The sequence below is a fragment of the Lissotriton vulgaris genome, chromosome 2_1, assembly GCF_964263255.1.
Source record: "Lissotriton vulgaris chromosome 2_1, aLisVul1.2, whole genome shotgun sequence".
In the NCBI taxonomy this organism is placed as follows: domain Eukaryota; kingdom Metazoa; phylum Chordata; class Amphibia; order Caudata; family Salamandridae; genus Lissotriton; species Lissotriton vulgaris.
The window spans coordinates 295466875-295481700 of NC_141687.1; the positions used below are offsets into that span (position 1 = coordinate 295466875).

Below are 14826 nucleotides of genomic sequence, written 5' to 3' on the forward strand. Positions count from 1 at the left end.
AGGATATGCTGGAAGACAGAAGTGTACACTGAAAAGTTCAATTCCGGGTTCTGATGAATATTAGGTACCAAACGTTTCCGGCAAGTATTCACTTCCCAGTGTAAAAAGTATTTTGCACAAAAAAACATAAACTATATTTTGGATACTTCTGTAGTTCCGAGAGGCTAAACGTCTAGTAGCTTTAAAAACCCGCATAAATTCAAGCTGGGTGGTAGGACAAGTTGTTGTTCATGTGAACGCTTTCCTAGATAACCAGGAATTCAGGGGGCTACTGAAAGCGATAGGTTCCGTTATCTCCTGTAGTTGCTGAAAGCAGGTTTTCACAAAGTTTGGACCATCGCCGAAGGCCATCCTCAGCTTAGAGTCTTATATGTGAACTGGGGAACAGTTCGTTTTTTTGGGGTAACCGATCAAAGATGTTGACCTACATTTGATCTGTGGGGCAACTGTTCAAAATGTCAAGGTAGCTGTAATGCTACAGCTTTTGTTTCCACACTTGCAAGCTTAGCAGGTCGCTTCACATATGCTAGCGATCAGTGTCACTCTTTTGGCTGATTGACTGTTCCTAATCTACACCAAATATTCCCATTAAAAATCATCTCTATGATATTGTGGAAACCACAGTTTTTTGAAGAATTTTCCAGCTTTCCCTCTGGTACAGCGTTGGGTCAGGAAGAGTCAGGTTGAATTTAATTGGTTGCTGATTTAAAATATGCAAATTTTAAAGCAGTGTCACCAGGATCTATTAAGTATGTTTTAATGTAAATAAATGCATATGCGTGTGTATCGGTAGAATGTTATTTCGTGGAGTAACAGATATGTGTATATTTATATGTTTTTATTTCAGTTGATGATGCCGAACCGTGTCTTACTGTAAGTAAGGAGGGTTTCCCCCCTTTCTGTCTGTGTGAGCGATAAACAGTTTTATTAAGACTATACTTTCAGGGATCATTTCTATAGTTTTTAACTGAGGAAATGTGATTGAAAGTGTTTGATCTTTGCTAACCACGATGAAGAATTGTAATGTTCTCTTCTGAGCGTGAAGTGAGTGAACAGTGTTGCATTTATGTAGCTGCTGTTTGCTATTGATGATCGTTCTTATTCCTTTCAAGAGGATTGGAGAAAGAGTACACAATCTGAGTGGTTAGCTACTTTATAGGGTGTAAGGAAGTCTATCCGTTCTTAATTTTTTGCTTAGTTTGTTATTTTTATAGTGTGCACTTTGGTTTATTTTTATTTAGCTGTTGAGTTCATGAATACTTAGTAGAAGCTGTTGAGCTTTTTTGGACTTGTTGTTTTTGCAAGAGCTTATCTTTGAAAAGCACTTCTCACCGTCAGTTGGTATTTTGGTATGTTATTTATAAAAAAAGGTTTGTCTTTTAGAAAGTGGGGAGTGAAGAGTACTTTTTAAACGGACTGTGCGTATGAGCTATTTGTAGAGCCTAGGCTGCTGCAAGGCAACTACTGCTACTCAACGATTTAACACTCTTTCAATTCGACTGTTTAAAGAAACCTCCTAATGCTAGTTAAGCCTTTTAGACTAAGAGGAAGCGTATCACCCTGGCCACAGGTTATACAACTTACAAGGCTGCGGTGGATCTTAGACTGCTGAGGATAAAAAACTCCTCCTTTGGTATTTGCTAAAGTTTTCACAGGAATTTGTGGAGTGCAAAGCAGAAGTAAAGGACTGTGTATGTTTACTTATCATTATGAAATCTAGTGTGCTCAGCACAAAAACTTGCAGCTCTCAACTAGCCCCCGTACAGCCCCTACTACATCAAGGGCTTAATGTATTCGAACTTTGGAATTTGAAGGATCCATTGGGGAGAATGGAGTTGCAACAATAAAAAATAATGGTCAAAACGAGCCACCTGCTCCAGCAAGTACCATTTTCTTGGTTCTCCTGCTTTAACTCAGAATATTCTTAATTCATAGACTGGAATGTTGTGATATCAGAATAGACTTTCTACCTCGGGTATCACATTGATTAAATGCCCTATCCTCTCGATATAGAAGCTCAGCTTTAACTTGAGTCAAGAACTCAAACAGAGGGTATTTAAGGACCATTGTAGCCCCCTTTAGCGTTCCATTATGCTATATTCGAACACTGGAAGATTAGACCCTCATGTAGAGAATCGAAATATCAGCCGTTTGTAAATAGTAGGATAAACCCTGTGCCTTGAAACTTCTAATGGTTCGAGCCCCGACTTCCACCATTTTGGATTTCCACCGTGCTGGGACGCCTAGGAAAAGACCTAGGTGGGCTGGCGCCAGACCGTAAATTGTGGAAGTTCACGGTGTGGTGACAGGCCAGGTGAATACCCATAGACTGTTCTTCTTGGTTATGCAAGAGTCTGGGGCATTGCCCGACTGGTTTTTCCAGCCATGGCCTCTTTTTACGTAAAACTTACACAGTTAAGACCTTACTGTGATAGCCTTTTAGCCTGCCGCAAGAGGCAATGGCGACCAGGAACGGTCCCCTTTCCTCTGTTTGTCCCTAGCCTTCAACTTTAGTCTATCATGCTGAATTAAAGTTTAGTTCTCTAACCAAAGACTGCAGCGGCAGGTTTTAATTATCTATCACTGAGCTGCTGAGAGCTTAGCCAGGTGACAGAAAAAATGCTGTTGTGATATCTTCCTGTAACCCTTGGACAGCTTAGCATAGAGTTATAAAACTTTTTGTTCGCGATATGTTATGAAGAATCAAGATTGAAGTAGAAATTGTAAGTGGTCCGAAGGTGTTGCAGATAAGTTCTGATCTAAAAAGGAAGGTCACAGGCAGAGTTTTTTTTTTAAACAACTGTCTACTGTTGACAGTTGTTCCTTTCTTCATTTAAGGATATGCTGGAAGACAGAAGTGTACACTGAAAAGTTCAATTCCGGGTTCTGATGAATATTAGGTACCAAACGTTTCCGGCAAGTATTCACTTCCCAGTGTAAAAAGTATTTTGCACAAAAAAACATAAACTATATTTTGGATACTTCTGTAGTTCCGAGAGGCTAAACGTCTAGTAGCTTTAAAAACCCACATAAATTCAAGCTGGGTGGTAGGACAAGTTGTTGTTCATGTGAACGCTTTCCTAGATAACCAGGAATTCAGGGCGCTACTGAAAGCGATAGGTTCCGTTATCTCCTGTAGTTGCTGAAAGCAGGTTTTCACAAAGTTTGGACCATCGCCGAAGGCCATCCTCAGCTTAGAGTCTTATATGTGAACTGGGGAACAGTTCGTTTTTTTGGGGTAACCGATCAAAGATGTTGACCTACATTTGATCTGTGGGGCAACTGTTCAAAATGTCAAGGTAGCTGTAATGCTACAACTTTTGTTTCCACACTTGCAAGCTTAGCAGGTCGCTTCACATATGCTAGCGATCAGTGTCACTCTTTTGGCTGATTGACTGTTCCTAATCTAGACCAAATATTCCCATTAAAAATCATCTCTATGATATTGTGGAAACCACAGTTTTTTGAAGAATTTTCCAGCTTTCCCTCTGGTACAGCGTTGGGTCAGGAAGAGTCAGGTTGAATTTAATTGGTTGCTGATTTAAAATATGCAAATTTTAAAGCAGTGTCACCAGGATCTATTAAGTATGTTTTAATGTAAATAAATGCATATGCGTGTGTATCGGTAGAATGTTATTTCGTGGAGTAACAGATATGTGTATATTTATATGTTTTTATTTCAGTTGATGATGCCGAACCGTGTCTTACTGTAAGTAAGGAGGGTTTCCCCCCTTTCTGTCTGTGTGAGCGATAAACAGTTTTATTAAGACTATACGTTCAGGGATCATTTCTATAGTTTTTAACTGAGGAAATGTGATTGAAAGTGTTTGGTCTTCGCCAACCACGATGAAGAATTGAAGTGTTCTCTTCTGAGCGTGAAGTGAGTGAACAGTGTTGCATTTATGTAGCTGCTGTTTGCTATTGATGATCGTTCTTATTCCTTTCAAGAGGATTGGAGAAAGAGTACACAATCTGAGTGGTTAGCTACTTTATAGGGTGTAAGGAAGTCTATCCGTTCTTAATTTCTTGCTTAGTTTGTTATTTTTATAGTGTGCACTTTGGTTTATTTTTATTTAGCTGTTGAGTTCATGAATACTTAGTAGAAGCTGTTGAGCTTTTTTGGACTTGTTGTTTTTGCAAGAGCTTATCTTTGAAAAGCACTTCTCACCGTCAGTTGGTATTTTGGTATGTTATTTATAAAAAAAGGTTTGTCTTTTAGAAAGTGGGGAGTGAAGAGTACTTTTTAAACGGACTGTGCGTATGAGCTATTTGTAGAGCCTAGGCTGCTGCAAGGCAACTACTGCTACTCAACGATTTAACACTCTTTCAATTCGACTGTTGAAAGGAACCTCCTAATGCTAGTTAAGCCTTTTAGACTAAGAGGAAGCGTATCACCCTGGTCACAGGTTATACAACTTACAAGGCTGCGGTGGATCTAAGACTGCTGAGGATAAAAAACTCCTCCTTTGGTATTTGCTAAAGTTTTCACAGGAATTTGTGGAGTGCAAAGCAGAAGTAAAGGACTGTGTATGTTTACTTATCATTATGAAATCTAGTGTGCTCAGCACAAAAACTTGCAGCTCCCAACTAGCCCCCGTACAGCCCCTAGTACATCAAGGGCTTAATGTATTCGAACTTTGGAATTTGAAGGATCCATTGGGGAGAATGGAGTTGCAACAATAAAAAATAATGGTCAAAACGAGCCACCTGCTCCAGCAAGTACCATTTTCTTGGTTCTCCTGCTTTAACTCAGAATATTCCTAATTCATAGACTGGAATGTTGTGATATCAGAATAGACTTTCTACCTCGGGTATCACATTGATTAAATGCCCTATCCTCTCGATATAGAAGCTCAGCTTTAACTTGAGTCAAGAACTCAAACAGAGGGTATTTAAGGACCATTGTAGCCCCCTTTAGCGTTCCATTATGCTATATTCGAACACTGGAAGATTAGACCCTCATGTAGAGAATCGAAATATCAGCCGTTTGTAAATAGTAGGATAAACCCTGTGCCTTGAAACTTCTAATGGTTCGAGCCCCGACTGCCACCATTTTGGATTTCCACCGTGCTGCGACGCCTAGGAAAAGAGCTAGGTGGGCTGGCGCCAGACCGTAAATTGTGGAAGTTCACGGTGTGGTGACACGCCAGGTGAATACCCATAGACTGTTCTTCTTGGTTATGCAAGAGTCTGGGGCATTGCCCGACTGGTTTTCCAGCCATGGCCTCTTTTTACGTAAAACTTACACAGTTAAGACCTTATTGTGATAGCCTTTTAGCCTGCCGCAAGAGGCAATGGCGATCAGGAACGGTCCCCTTTCCTCTGTTTGTCCCTAGCCTTCAACTTTAGTCTATCATGCTGAATTAAAGTTTAGTTCTCTAACCAAAGACTGCAGCGGCAGGTTTTAATTATCTATCACTGATCTGCTGAGAGCTTAGCCAGGTGACAGAAAAAATGCTGTTGTGATATCTTCCTGTAACCCTTGGACAGCTTAGCATAGAGTTATAAAACTTTTTGTTCGCGATATGTTATGAAGAATCAAGATTGAAGTAGAAATTGTAAGTGGTCCGAAGGTGTTGCAGATAAGTTCTGATCTAAAAAGGAAGGTCACAGGCAGAGTTTTTTTTTAAACAACTGTCTACTGTTGACAGTTGTTCCTTTCTTCATTTAAGGATATGCTGGAAGACAGAAGTGTACACTGAAAAGTTCAATTCCGGGTTCTGATGAATATTAGGTACCAAACGTTTCCGGCAAGTATTCACTTCCCAGTGTAAAAAGTATTTTGCACAAAAAAACATAAACTATATTTTGGATACTTCTGTAGTTCAGAGAGGCTAAACGTCTAGTAGCTTTAAAAACCCGCATAAATTCAAGCTGGGTGGTAGGACAAGTTGTTGTTCATGTGAACGCTTTCCTAGATAACCAGGAATTCAGGGCGCTACTGAAAGCGATAGGTTCCGTTATCTCCTGTAGTTGCTGAAAGCAGGTTTTCACAAAGTTTGGACCATCGCCGAAGGCCATCCTCAGCTTAGAGTCTTATATGTGAACTGGGGAATAGTTCGTTTTTTTGGGGTAACCGATCAAAGATGTTGACCTACATTTGATCTGTGGGGCAACTGTTCAAAATGTCAAGGTAGCTGTAATGCTACAACTTTTGTTTCCACACTTGCAAGCTTAGCAGGTCGCTTCACATATGCTAGCGATCAGTGTCACTCTTTTGGCTGATTGACTGTTCCTAATCTAGACCAAATATTCCCATTAAAAATCATCTCTATGATATTGTGGAAACCACAGTTTTTTGAAGAATTTTCCAGCTTTCCCTCTGGGACAGCGTTGGGTCAGGAAGAGTCAGGTTGAATTTAATTGGTTGCTGATTTAAAATATGCAAATTTTAAAGCAGTGTCACCAGGATCTATTAAGTATGTTTTAATGTAAATAAATGCATATGCGTGTGTATCGGTAGAATGTTATTTCGTGGAGTAACAGATATGTGTATATTTATATGTTTTTATTTCAGTTGATGATGCCGAACCGTGTCTTACTGTAAGTAAGGAGGGTTTCCCCCCTTTCTGTCTGTGTGAGCGATAAACAGTTATATTAAGACTATACTTTCAGGGATCATTTCTATAGTTTTTAACTGAGGAAATGTGATTGAAAGTGTTTGGTCTTCGCTAACCACGATGAAGAATTGAAGTGTTCTCTTCTGAGCGTGAAGTGAGTGAACAGTGTTGCATTTATGTAACTGCTGTTTGCTATTGATGATCGTTCTTATTCCTTTCAAGAGGATTGGAGAAAGAGTACACAATCTGAGTGGTTAGCTACTTTATAGGGTGTAAGGAAGTCTATCCGTTCTTAATTTCTTGCTTAGTTTGTTATTTTTATAGTGTGCACTTTGGTTTATTTTTATTTAGCTGTTGAGTTCATGAATACTTAGTAGAAGCTGTTGAGCTTTTTTGGACTTGTGGTTTTTGCAAGAGCTTATCTTTGAAAAGCACTTCTCACCGTCAGTTGGTATTTTGGTATGTTATTTATAAAAAAAGGTTTGTTTTTTAGAAAGTTTGGGAGTGAAGAGTACTTTTTAAACGGACTGTGCGTATGAGCTATTTGTAGAGCCTAGGCTGCTGCAAGGCAACTACTGCTACTCAACGATTTAACACTCTTTCAATTCGACTGTTGAAAGGAACCTCCTAATGCTAGTTAAGCCTTTTAGACTAAGAGGAAGCGTATCACCCTGGTCACAGGTTATACAACTTACAAGGCTGCGGTGGATCTTAGACTGCTGAGGATAAAAAACTCCTCCTTTGGTATTTGCTAAAGTTTTCACAGGAATTTGTGGAGTGCAAAGCAGAAGTAAAGGACTGTGTATGTTTACTTATCATTATGAAATCTAGTGTGCTCAGCACAAAAACTTGCAGCTCCCAACTAGCCCCCGTACAGCCCCTAGTACATCAAGGGCTTAATGTATTCGAACTTTGGAATTTGAAGGATCCATTGGGGAGAATGGAGTTGCAACAATAAAAAATAATGGTCAAAACGAGCCACCTGCTCCAGCAAGTACCATTTTCTTGGTTCTCCTGCTTTAACTCAGAATATTCCTAATTCATAGACTGGAATGTTGTGATATCAGAATAGACTTTCTACCTCGGGTATCACATTGATTAAATGCCCTATCCTCTCGATATAGAAGCTCAGCTTTAACTTGAGTCAAGAACTCAAACAGAGGGTATTTAAGGACCATTGTAGCCCCCTTTAGCGTTCCATTATGCTATATTCGAACACTGGAAGATTAGACCCTCATGTAGAGAATCGAAATATCAGCCGTTTGTAAATAGTAGGATAAACCCTGTGCCTTGAAACTTCTAATGGTTCGAGCCCCGACTGCCACCATTTTGGATTTCCACCGTGCTGCGACGCCTAGGAAAAGAGCTAGGTGGGCTGGCGCCAGACCGTAAATTGTGGAAGTTCACGGTGTGGTGACAGGCCAGGTGAATACCCATAGACTGTTCTTCTTGGTTATGCAAGAGTCTGGGGCATTGCCCGACTGGTTTTCCAGCCATGGCCTCTTTTTACGTAAAACTTACACAGTTAAGACCTTATTGTGATAGCCTTTTAGCCTGCCGCAAGAGGCAATGGCGACCAGGAACGGTCCCCTTTCCTCTGTTTGTCCCTAGCCTTCAACTTTAGTCTATCATGCTGAATTAAAGTTTAGTTCTCTAACCAAAGACTGCAGCGGCAGGTTTTAATTATCTATCACTGATCTGCTGAGAGCTTAGCCAGGTGACAGAAAAAATGATGTTGTGATATCTTCCTGTAACCCTTGGACAGCTTAGCATAGAGTTATAAAACTTTTTGTTCGCGATATGTTATGAAGAATCAAGATTGAAGTAGAAATTGTAAGTGGTCCGAAGGTGTTGCAGATAAGTTCTGATCTAAAAAGGAAGGTCACAGGCAGAGTTTTTTTTTAAACAACTGTCTACTGTTGACAGTTGTTCCTTTCTTCATTTAAGGATATGCTGGAAGACAGAAGTGTACACTGAAAAGTTCAATTCCGGGATCTGATGAATATTAGGTACCAAACGTTTCCGGCAAGTATTCACTTCCCAGTGTAAAAAGTATTTTGCACAAAAAAACATAAACTATATTTTGGATACTTCTGTAGTTCAGAGAGGCTAAACGTCTAGTAGCTTTAAAAACCCGCATAAATTCAAGCTGGGTGGTAGGACAAGTTGTTGTTCATGTGAACGCTTTCCTAGATAACCAGGAATTCAGGGCGCTACTGAAAGCGATAGGTTCCGTTATCTCCTGTAGTTGCTGAAAGCAGGTTTTCACAAAGTTTGGACCATCGCCGAAGGCCATCCTCAGCTTAGAGTCTTATATGTGAACTGGGGAATAGTTCGTTTTTTTGGGGTAACCGATCAAAGATGTTGACCTACATTTGATCTGTGGGGCAACTGTTCAAAATGTCAAGGTAGCTGTAATGCTACAACTTTTGTTTCCACACTTGCAAGCTTAGCAGGTCGCTTCACATATGCTAGCGATCAGTGTCACTCTTTTGGCTGATTGACTGTTCCTAATCTAGACCAAATATTCCCATTAAAAATCATCTCTATGATATTGTGGAAACCACAGTTTTTTGAAGAATTTTCCAGCTTTCCCTCTGGTACAGCGTTGGGTCAGGAAGAGTCAGGTTGAATTTAATTGGTTGCTGATTTAAAATATGCAAATTTTAAAGCAGTGTCACCAGGATCTATTAAGTATGTTTTAATGTAAATAAATGCATATGCGTGTGTATCGGTAGAATGTTATTTCGTGGAGTAACAGATATGTGTATATTTATATGTTTTTATTTCAGTTGATGATGCCGAACCGTGTCTTACTGTAAGTAAGGAGGGTTTCCCCCCTTTCTGTCTGTGTGAGCGATAAACAGTTATATTAAGACTATACTTTCAGGGATCATTTCTATAGTTTTTAACTGAGGAAATGTGATTGAAAGTGTTTGGTCTTCGCTAACCACGATGAAGAATTGAAGTGTTCTCTTCTGAGCGTGAAGTGAGTGAACAGTGTTGCATTTATGTAACTGCTGTTTGCTATTGATGATCGTTCTTATTCCTTTCAAGAGGATTGGAGAAAGAGTACACAATCTGAGTGGTTAGCTACTTTATAGGGTGTAAGGAAGTCTATCCGTTCTTAATTTCTTGCTTAGTTTGTTATTTTTATAGTGTGCACTTTGGTTTATTTTTATTTAGCTGTTGAGTTCATGAATACTTAGTAGAAGCTGTTGAGCTTTTTTGGACTTGTGGTTTTTGCAAGAGCTTATCTTTGAAAAGCACTTCTCACCGTCAGTTGGTATTTTGGTATGTTATTTATAAAAAAAGGTTTGTTTTTTAGAAAGTTTGGGAGTGAAGAGTACTTTTTAAACGGACTGTGCGTATGAGCTATTTGTAGAGCCTAGGCTGCTGCAAGGCAACTACTGCTACTCAACGATTTAACACTCTTTCAATTCGACTGTTTAAAGAAACCTCCTAATGCTAGTTAAGCCTTTTAGACTAAGAGGAAGCGTATCACCCTGGCCACAGGTTATACAACTTACAAGGCTGCGGTGGATCTTAGACTGCTGAGGATAAAAAAATCCTCCTTTGGTATTTGCTAAAGTTTTCACAGGAATTTGTGGAGTGCAAAGCAGAAGTAAAGGACTGTGTATGTTTACTTATCATTATGAAATCTAGTGTGCTCAGCACAAAAACTTGCAGCTCCCAACTAGCCCCCGTACAGCCCCTACTACATCAAGGGCTTAATGTATTCGAACTTTGGAATTTGAAGGATCCATTGGGGAGAATGGAGTTGCAACAATAAAAAATAATGGTCAAAACGAGCCACCTGCTCCAGCAAGTACCATTTTCTTGGTTCTCCTGCTTTAACTCAGAATATTCTTAATTCATAGACTGGAATGTTGTGATATCAGAATAGACTTTCTACCTCGGGTATCACATTGATTAAATGCCCTATCCTCTCGATATAGAAGCTCAGCTTTAACTTGAGTCAAGAACTCAAACAGAGGGTATTTAAGGACCATTGTAGCCCCCTTTAGCGTTCCATTATGCTATATTCGAACACTGGAAGATTAGACCCTCATGTAGAGAATCGAAATATCAGCCGTTTGTAAATAGTAGGATACACCCTGTGCCTTGAAACTTCTAATGGTTCGAGCCCCGACTGCCACCATTTTGGATTTCCACCGTGCTGCGACGCCTAGGAAAAGACCTAGGTGGGCTGGCGCCAGACCGTAAATTGTGGAAGTTCACGGTGTAGTGACAGGCCAGGTGAATACCCATAGACTGTTCTTCTTGGTTATGCAAGAGTCTGGGGCATTGCCCGACTGGTTTTCCAGGCATGGCCTCTTTTTACGTAAAACTTACACAGTTAAGACCTTACTGTGATAGCCTTTTAGCCTGCCGCAAGAGGCAATGGCGACCAGGAACGGTCCCCTTTCCTCTGTTTGTCCCTAGCCTTCAACTTTAGTCTATCATGCTGAATTAAAGTTTAGTTCTCTAACCAAAGACTGCAGCGGCAGGTTTTAATTATCTATCACTGATCTGCTGAGAGCTTAGCCAGGTGACAGAAAAAATGCTGTTGTGATATCTTCCTGTAACCCTTGGACAGCTTAGCATAGAGTTATAAAACTTTTTGTTCGCGATATGTTATGAAGAATCAAGATTGAAGTAGAAATTGTAAGTGGTCCGAAGGTGTTGCAGATAAGTTCTGATCTAAAAAGGAAGGTCACAGGCAGAGTTTTTTTTTTAAACAACTGTCTACTGTTGACAGTTGTTCCTTTCTTCATTTAAGGATATGCTGGAAGACAGAAGTGTACACTGAAAAGTTAAATTCCGGGTTCTGATGAATATTAGGTACCAAACGTTTCCGGCAAGTATTCACTTCCCAGTGTAAAAAGTATTTTGCACAAAAAAACATAAACTATATTTTGGATACTTCTGTAGTTCCGAGAGGCTAAACGTCTAGTAGCTTTAAAAACCCGCATAAATTCAAGCTGGGTGGTAGGACAAGTTGTTGTTCATGTGAACGCTTTCCTAGATAACCAGGAATTCAGGGCGCTACTGAAAGCGATAGGTTCCGTTATCTCCTGTAGTTGCTGAAAGCAGGTTTTCACAAAGTTTGGACCATCGCCGAAGGCCATCCTCAGCTTAGAGTCTTATATGTGAACTGGGGAACAGTTCGTTTTTTTGGGGTAACCGATCAAAGATGTTGACCTACATTTGATCTGTGGGACAACTGTTCAAAATTTCAAGGTAGCTGTAATGCTACAACTTTTGTTTCCACACTTGCAAGCTTAGCAGGTCGCTTCACATATGCTAGCGATCAGTGTCACTCTTTTGGCTGATTGACTGTTCCTAATCTAGACCAAATATTCCCATTAAAAATCATCTCTATGATATTGTGGAAACCACAGTTTTTTGAAGAATTTTCCAGCTTTCCCTCTGGTACAGCCTTGGGTCAGGAAGAGTCAGGTTGAATTTAATTGGTTGCTGATTTAAAATATGCAAATTTTAAAGCAGTGTCACCAGGATCTATTAAGTATGTTTTAATGTAAATAAATGCATATGCGTGTGTATCGGTAGAGTGTTATTTCGTGGAGTAACAGATATGTGTATATTTATATGTTTTTATTTCAGTTGATGATGCCGAACCGTGTCTTACTGTAAGTAAGGAGGGTTTCCCCCCTTTCTGTCTGTGTGAGCGATAAACAGTTTTATTAAGACTATACTTTCAGGGATCATTTCTATAGTTTTTAACTGAGGAAATGTGATTGAAAGTGTTTGGTCTTCGCTAACCACGATGAAGAATTGAAGTGTTCTCTTCTGAGCGTGAAGTGAGTGAACAGTGTTGCAATTATGTAGCTGCTGTTTGCTATTGATGATCGTTCTTATTCCTTTCAAGAGGATTGGAGAAAGAGTACACAATCTGAGTGGTTAGCTACTTTATAGGGTGTAAGGAAGTCTATCTGTTCTTAATTTCTTGCTTAGTTTGTTATTTTTATAGTGTGCACTTTGGTTTATTTTTATTTAGCTGTTGAGTTCATGAATACTTAGTAGAAGCTGTTGAGCTTTTTTGGACTTGTGGTTTTTGCAAGAGCTTATCTTTGAAAAGCACTTCTCACCGTCAGTTGGTAATTTGGTATGTTATTTATAAAAAAAGGTTTGTTTTTTAGAAAGTTTGGGAGTGAAGAGTACTATTTAAACGGACTGTGCGTATGACCTATTTGTAGAGCCTAGGCTGCTGCAAGGCAACTACTGCTACTCAACGATTTAACACTCTTTCAATTCGACTGTTTAAAGAAACCTCCTAATGCTAGTTAAGCCTTTTAGACTAAGAGGAAGCGTATCACCCTGGCCACAGGTTATACAACTTACAAGGCTGCGGTGGATCTTAGACTGCTGAGGATAAAAAACTCCTCCTTTGGTATTTGCTAAAGTTTTCACAGGAATTTGTGGAGTGCAAAGCAGAAGTAAAGGACTGTGTATGTTTACTTATCATTATGAAATCTAGTGTGCTCAGCACAAAAACTTGCAGCTCCCAACTAGCCCCCGTACAGCCCCTACTACATCAAGGGCTTAATGTATTCGAACTTTGGAATTTGAAGGATCCATTGGGGAGAATGGAGTTGCAACAATAAAAAATAATGGTCAAAATGAGCCACCTGCTCCAGCAAGTACCATTTTCTTGGTTCTCCTGCTTTAACTCAGAATATTCTTAATTCATAGACTGGAATGTTGTGATATCAGAATAGACTTTCTACCTCGGGTATCACATTGATTAAATGCCCTATCCTCTCGATATAGAAGCTCAGCTTTAACTTGAGTCAAGAACTCAAACAGAGGGTATTTAAGGACCATTGTAGCCCCCTTTAGCGTTCCATTATGCTATATTCGAACACTGGAAGATTAGACCCTCATGTAGAGAATCGAAATATCAGCCGTTTGTAAATAGTAGGATAAACCCTGTGCCTTGAAACTTCTAATGGTTCGAGCCCCGACTGCCACCATTTTGGATTTCCACCGTGCTGCGACGCCTAGGAAAAGACCTAGGTGGGCTGGCGCCAGACCGTAAATTGTGGAAGTTCACGGTGTGGTGACAGGCCAGGTGAATACCCATAGACTGTTCTTCTTGGTTATGCAAGAGTCTGGGGCATTGCCCGACTGGTTTTCCAGCCATGGCCTCTTTTTACGTAAAACTTACACAGTTAAGACCTTACTGTGATAGCCTTTTAGCCTGCCGCAAGAGGCAATGGCGACCAGGAACGGTCCCCTTTCCTCTGTTTGTCCCTAGCCTTCAACTTTAGTCTATCATGCTGAATTAAAGTTTAGTTCTCTAACCAAAGACTGCAGCGGCAGGTTTTAATTATCTATCACTGATCTGCTGAGAGCTTAGCCAGGTGACAGAAAAAATGCTGTTGTGATATCTTCCTGTAACCCTTGGACAGCTTAGCATAGAGTTATAAAACTTTTTGTTCGCGATATGTTATGAAGAATCAAGATTGAAGTAGAAATTGTAAGTGGTCCGAAGGTGTTGCAGATAAGTTCTGATCTAAAAAGGAAGGTCACAGGCAGAGTTTTTTTTTTAAACAACTGTCTACTGTTGACAGTTGTTCCTTTCTTCATTTAAGGATATGCTGGAAGACAGAAGTGTACACTGAAAAGTTCAATTCCGGGTTCTGATGAATATTAGGTACCAAACGTTTCCGGCAAGTATTCACTTCCCAGTGTAAAAAGTATTTTGCACAAAAAAAACATAAACTATATTTTGGATACTTCTGTAGTTCCGAGAGGCTAAACGTCTAGTAGCTTTAAAACCCCGCATAAATTCAAGCTGGGTGGTAGGACAAGTTGTTGTTCATGTGAACGCTTTCCTAGATAACCAGGAATTCAGGGCGCTACTGAAAGCGATAGGTTCCGTTATCTCCTGTAGTTGCTGAAAGCAGGTTTTCACAAAGTTTGGACCATCGCCGAAGGCCATCCTCAGCTTAGAGTCTTATATGTGAACTGGGGAACAGTTCAAGCTTAGCAGGTCGCTTCACATATGCTAGCGATCAGTGTCACTCTTTTGGCTGATTGACTGTTCCTAATCTAGACCAAATATTCCCATTAAAAATCATCTCTATGATATTGTGGAAACCACAGTTTTTTGAAGAATTTTCCAGCTTTCCCTCTGGTACAGCGTTGGGTCAGGAAGAGTCAGGTTGAATTTAATTGGTTGCTGATTTAAAATATGCAAATTTTAAAGCAGTGTCACCAGGATCTATTAAGTATGTTT

The 14826-nt window shown here is 39.9% G+C and overlaps 5 non-coding genes across 5 annotated transcripts; all 5 read left to right on the forward strand.

Annotated features, from left to right (window-relative positions):
- Positions 1–929: 929 nt before the first annotated feature.
- On the forward strand, positions 930–1145 carry LOC147730166 (small nucleolar RNA U3). The gene has a single exon (XR_015309153.1). It is a non-coding gene; the product is annotated as a small nucleolar RNA U3 (small nucleolar RNA).
- A 2620-nt stretch (positions 1146–3765) lies between these two features.
- On the forward strand, positions 3766–3981 carry LOC147730167 (small nucleolar RNA U3). The gene has a single exon (XR_015308757.1). It is a non-coding gene; the product is annotated as a small nucleolar RNA U3 (small nucleolar RNA).
- Positions 3982–6599: 2618 nt separating this feature from the next.
- On the forward strand, positions 6600–6815 carry LOC147730168 (small nucleolar RNA U3). The gene has a single exon (XR_015308996.1). It is a non-coding gene; the product is annotated as a small nucleolar RNA U3 (small nucleolar RNA).
- Positions 6816–9434: 2619 nt separating this feature from the next.
- Positions 9435–9650, forward strand: LOC147730169 (small nucleolar RNA U3). Its single transcript, XR_015308997.1, has one exon. It is a non-coding gene; the product is annotated as a small nucleolar RNA U3 (small nucleolar RNA).
- A 2620-nt stretch (positions 9651–12270) lies between these two features.
- Positions 12271–12486, forward strand: LOC147730170 (small nucleolar RNA U3). The gene has a single exon (XR_015309066.1). It is a non-coding gene; the product is annotated as a small nucleolar RNA U3 (small nucleolar RNA).
- The last annotated feature ends 2340 nt before the right edge of the window (positions 12487–14826 follow it).